This window comes from Cololabis saira, chromosome 15 (genome assembly GCF_033807715.1).
Source record: "Cololabis saira isolate AMF1-May2022 chromosome 15, fColSai1.1, whole genome shotgun sequence".
Lineage (NCBI taxonomy): Eukaryota > Metazoa > Chordata > Actinopteri > Beloniformes > Belonidae > Cololabis > Cololabis saira.
Window position 1 is genome coordinate 3,011,703 of NC_084601.1, and position 6,589 is coordinate 3,018,291.

A 6,589-nucleotide genomic window follows, 5' to 3' on the forward strand; every position below is an offset into this window, starting at 1 on the left:
GCGTAACGTTATAACTTATTTAAGTGATGAACTGGGGTTCGGCCTGTACTGTTTACAGAGCTGTTTTACAGTGCTTTCAGTGCAGTAAATGTTGTTATTTGTCAGTCATCAGTCTTGACCCAGGGTCCACCAGTCCCAGCAGAGCTCTGCTAGTCCTGGTTTCAGCTCTGGCACTACTTTTTGGATGTTGCAGGAGTGACATCAGAAGTAAGGATAGAGGATTTGCCCACCTTTGAATTAACCGGGATGAACCCTACACTGCAAAAACTCAAAATCTTACCAGGAATATTTGTCTTGTTTCTAGTTAAAATGTCTCATTTTTAGTCAAAAAATCTCATTACACTTAAAACAAGAGTCATTACCAGAAAAATAATTTGTTATTTGACAATTTTCACCTGTTTCAAGTAAATTTTCACTCGAAATAAGTAGGAAAATCTACCAATGGGACAAGATTTATTTTCTCATTACAAGCAAAAAAAATCTTGTGGCAGATTTTTCTACTTATTTTAAGTGAAAGAAGTGTAATGAGATTTTTTTGACTAAAAATTAGACATTTTAACTAGAAATAAGACAAATATTCTTGTTAAGGTTTTGAGTTTTTGCAGTGTACCCTTGGATAATCGCATCTAGAGTCCCAAATATGGGAATTTAAACTGGCTTTTTATAAAAGCTGGTGTCATATAGGGATTGTCCGGTTCTTTTAATCCAATCTATACTAAAAACAGAGAAAAGATAATGAAATCTTTTTCCAAACCTTTTATTCCTTATAATGATTAGGTAATGAATAGATACACTGTAATTAGAATGACATAAAAGTACATAAAATGAGCCTACTTAAACAATACTTTATTGAATCTTTATTAAATTGTTCTATTATGTTCTCATGGGAAAAATATTGTGCAGGCAGTAGTTAAACACAGTTTTTAAAATGTCTTACACATAAAACAATCAAATTGATTAATTTAACATACATGTATGAGGAAGAAACACATTTAAAAAGGGTCATTGTAAATGTAGATCTAGTCATTTATTTTATCTGTGAGTGGGAGAAGAACTTTGCTTTCAGTTTCTCTGACTCCTTATGTGACAAAACTGCTGAAAGCTGCACATTAGTTGGTTTTTGAAGGTCCATCAGAGACTGTTTGGATGCAGTAAAGGCCGACTGAACACAGACAAGATAAGAGCCACAATGAAAATGATGAGGATATTTTTAGATCTTGGAGAAATGACACACTTGAATATGAAAAGAGCATTTGCACTACACGTCATGAGAGTTTTAATAGCAATTGATTTTCTTCCAGCATGGAAAATGACGTCAGAATTGTGGAGCTAATTCCCTCCCCTTCCACTTTTAAAAGCTCACCAACATTGAGCATCAGGTCAGAAGCATCCCATATTCAATATCACCCGCTGCTAAATTGAGGCATGATGTGAAAAACATCTCCATTGCACAATAAGGCCCTTGATGGATAAACTCATGCAGAGAAGGAAGTGGAAAATAGACACCTTTGATGTTGTTCCATTGAAGGAAACATTCAGATCCCTGTGTACTGTACTGCTCCCTGTCAAGATGTGTCATCCTTTTTTAACCAAGTGATCTGTCAACAGCGTTAGTTACAAACATGTTGCGTGTAAGAAAGAAAATACTTCTCCCCCTCCTGATGAGGGATTATATTATTTCAGCTTTTTCTTAGTTGTGTAACTCAGAGTGAGAAAACGGCCCTCCAGTAGAAAGTTGTATCTAAAATGTATCTGTGGCAGGGTGGAGGAGCTGCAGCCACTCAGGCACTGCAGGCTGCAGCTCCTCCACCCTGCCACAGTATCGCACCTTTTTCAAATCATTCATTATTCAATATGGTGCATGAGAGGCGTGTATATTCTTACAATCAATAAAAGTTATTTTTACAGCTATTTTTACAGCTTGTGCTTTTTATTATTTTACTTCTTTTCTTATTCTTACCCATTTATGTCTTGCCGCTTTTAATGTCAATGTAAAGCACTTTGAATTACCTTGTTGAATTGTGCTATATAAATAAATTTGCCTTGCCTTGCCTTATTTATTAAGAAAAATAATCAGATTCTGAAGCTGTTCTGAAAATCCATGCATCGTCTCGACCTGAACCAAGGTTGTTTGTGATTTGAGCCAACCAGCACTTATAGAAGTGGAATTATGAAGGGGATGACAAGCAGTACTGGAGTTGAGGGGGATGAGGGGGGGATGGCATCCCCCTGTAAAACTGCCATCCCCCCTTTCCATCCCTTATGTCATTTCATCAATGAATGTGGTTTTACTGCTATTTCAACATTTAGAGTCATCACCAGAAAAACAACACCAGAAAAATAACTTATTTCACAATTTTCACCTGTTTCAAGTACATTTTCACTTGAAATAAGTAGAAAAATCTGCCAGTGGGACAAGATTTATCTTCTCATTACAAGCAAAAAAATATTGTTCCACTGGCAGATTTTTCTACTTATTTTAAGTGAAAATCTACTTGAAACAGGTGAAAATTGTTGTTTTTTCTGGTGATGAGTCTTGTTTTAAGTGTAATGAGATTTTTTTTTACTATAAATTAGACATTTTAACTACAAATAAGACAAATATTATTGTTACAGTTTTTCTCAGTCGCTTTGGTACATTTCTCAGATCATCCTCGACATTTGCAAAACAGTATGTGCATTACTCAAAACAGTTCGTACCAATAGCAAAACACCATGGATTACCTGCAAAAGCCAGTCTCTTGCTCAAAATCCTTAGTTCATCTCTTAAAATTAAATATCTGTGTCAATGAACGTGTCAGTGCATCAGAATCACAAGTGCTTGTGTCATTGTGTACGGATAAGACAGTCAAATTGCTTAGTCATGTTCCCTGTGAAGTTGTCTTGCAGTCCTATGTGGAAAAAATATAGTAATGCAAAACACAAAATTGAGTAAGATAAAATGTCACTGTATATAGTATACTTACTGTATATTGTAAAATGAAAGTAGAATACTGTCATATTGTATGAAGCATTACAGAAAGTATACAGTATTACAGTACAGTGCCTATTGTTAGATTACATACCTGTTCTGTCGACGAAAAGTCTGAACGATTGAGGACACAGTTGTTTTCCCAACATTTGGCTGCACCCTTCGACCAGCCTCGGCCATTGTAAGCCCATGATTGAAAACATGGTCTACAAGTGTAGCTCTTATCTCATCAGGAACGCGCATATGTCCTCTGCCTCTTCTGCCTCTTCCTCTGTTTTGCCTCCCAACTCCTCCGCCACGCAGCCTCACTCCTCTTCCTCTTCTTCTTCTCTCTGGCTGTTGACCCCGTCCAATTCCTTGTCCTTCCATTGTCAGACATTGTAACATTGTGTTGTGCTCCGGCTATATGTATACTTGCCAGCTGATAGTTCATGAGATGCACCGTTGAGCTATTTCAGAAAACTGGTTGATCATTGTTTGATCTAATGCTTGACATATTTCCCTTCATTACAGAAAGTCAAGATTCACCTGGGAACAATTTACCAATTCAGGCCAGATTTACAAACAAAGTCTAATGGAAATGTATAGAAATATGCTGACATATTATGACAACTTGTTCAACCATTTTGCATGTAAAGACTTATGCGATGAACTAATGCCTAAATGTTGTGGGGGGTGAGACTATTCAACAGAGACCCATTATAATACATTTTGATCAACATGACATAAACAACTGATAATGTAGGAAACAGCAGAAAATTGTACATTATCATTTGCATGGATGACAAATGCATTTGCAACTTGTTCAAAGAAATGAGAAACTGCTTTTTTGAAGTGCACAAGTGACACAATGATGTGAAGATTGAACAAGTAGTTTTGAGAATTTCAATTCTGATCTGAGAAATGTACCAAAGCGACTGAGAAAAACTGTAAGAGAAAGAAGGAAGAAAGCAAAGACGTGTAACAGGGAAAAGCTGGAAATAAGACAAATATTCTTGTTAAGATTGTGAGTTTTTGCAGTGATCCATGTTACTTATCCTGTGAAGGACAGAGTCATATTGATAAGTTCAGAAAAGTGTTTTTTATTGTTGTGTTTTGATGTATTTGATGTAAGCCCAGTGGATATTTAAAGCTTACAGAAGGCTGCATTTAACTGCTGCTATGTCATTCCTGCAGTATTTCTGCAGGTGTTTTGGTCACTGCTATTATTTGTAATATATTATATTATTTGTAATCAGCACAAATTATCTGTCCCCATATGATCAAATCCACCATCCCCCCTGATTTATTTTTACAACTCGAGTACTGATGAGAAGTAATGTACAAGTTTATTTCATGATCACCTGAATGCATTCCCCTGCACAAGGACACTGGAGCAAAGAGGCTTGAGGAGTGATCAGTTACCCAAACACACCATTATCGTTTTTACAATTACAAACTGAAAAGCTGTGACACAAGCAGCTGGATGGTGAGAGAAGCATGATGAATGAAGTCATGAGCTCACCTAATGAGGAATTAAAAGACAAGACTATGGGCGTATGCAAGGTTTCTGGACTTCCATGAGTTCACCTGCTTTTAAAGGCTGCTTTTTCCCTCTTCTTTTTTCTTACAAAAAGGTCAACAAAAGCTGACTTAACAATCTTCATGCTAGTCTATATATAATGCGCAGAAACGTAATCACCATTTTTAGATAGATAGATAGATAGATAGATAGATAGATAGATAGATAGATAGATAGATAGATAGATAGATAGATAGATAGATAGATAGATAGATAGATAGATAGATAGATAGATAGATAGATAGATAGATAGATAGATAGATAGATAAATAGATAGATAGATAGATAGATAGATAGATAGATAGATAGACAGACAGATATCTGAGTGTGTTATATCATTCCGCCAGAAGATGGCAGTCATGTTAGTCTCCTCTTCAGTTTAACTCAATATACTGCAGCATTTACATTCCACTTATTCACAGAGGTGTCTTCAGTATTCACATTCATTACTCAGGTAGAAGTATAGATACTAGAGTTTAAAAATACTCCTGTAGAAGTTGAAGTATCAACTCAAGTTTTTTACTCAAGTAAAAGTATAAAAGTACTGGTTTCAAAACTACTTAAAGTATAAAAGTAAAAGTAATGTAAGGGGGAAAAAAGCCATTAAGGACAAAAGCCATTGAAAATGAATGCATCTTAGTATAATGTAAATATATTAAAGAAGCATATATGTGTACTATTGAGCATTAACATGTGTTTCAGAGAGCAGCAGATATGATGACTAGTTGCCTATAAGTATTGTAATGGTGCAAAAAGTCAAACTTCATGTTCATGTTATCATTTATCCTAACCTTTATTGGAATGTACATCCAAGTTTAGTTGCAGGAATCTGAGGGAACGGATGTAAGAACAAAACTGGACAAGAACATCTGAAACAACCACAACCAAATTCACTCTATCCGGATGGAGCAATTTAACTGGATAGTTTTTATTTAAAGGCAGAAATGAAATAGAGTAACGAGGCTGTTTTTAAAATGGAAGGAGTAAAAAGTACAGATAATTGCGTGAAAATGTAAGGAGTAAAAGTAAAAAGTCGTCTGTAAAATAATTACTCCAGTGAAGTATAGATAACCAAAATTTCTACTTAAGTAAGGTAACAAAGTATTTGTACTTTGTTACTTGACACCTCTGCTTATTTACGTTCTCCCGCTGGTCCTCTCTTTGTTTATTTATGCATATTTTGCATATTTAGTCACTAATTGTTTTTTTGGGGCTTAAAATTCAATCCACTTCTGATTCTGATTAACGCACATCCCAGGTCACCTTACTACTTACTTACTTACTCTGGCACTTTAAAAGCAACATGTTGTACATTTTTTCTTTTAATATTATTTGTTATTTTGCATTGCACCAATCACCACAACAAATTCCTTGTGTGTGTTAAACGACTTGGCAAAAAACTTCTTTCTGATTCTAATTCTGAAATTAAATACTTATTGCTGTACTGCCCTTACGTTTTTATTTTTTTTTTTAATGTTTTTATTTTATTAACATACAGTAAAAACAGCGACAAAAGAGGACATCAGTTACTGATATGTATCTAGGTTTGTGTGTGTGTGTGTGTGTGTGTGTGTGTGTGTGTGTGTGTGTGTGTGTGTGTGTGTGTGTGTGTGTGTGTGTGTGTGTGTGTGTGTGTGTGTGTGTGTGTGTGTGTGTAAATAATATAATGAAAGTAGATAAAAAGATTAAGGATATTCATTTGAAAATAAATAAATAAACAAATAAATAATTATCATATAGAGTGATGTAATATAGCATGATTTAATATAAATATATTATATATATAGCATATGATAATATAATAATATCCTAATATAAAAGAATAATTTTTATAATATTATAACATATAACAAAATAATATCACCATACTTTAATATATAACAATATAATAATACTATAGTTTAACATCCCATGAGATTTCATAACTTAATATAATAATACACTATGAAACAATATATCCTACAGTGATACGTTTTAACAACTTGTGCTTTTTATTATTTTACCTCTTTGCTTATCATTTTATTTCATTGTATTTTGTCTTTACGTTTTCATTGTGT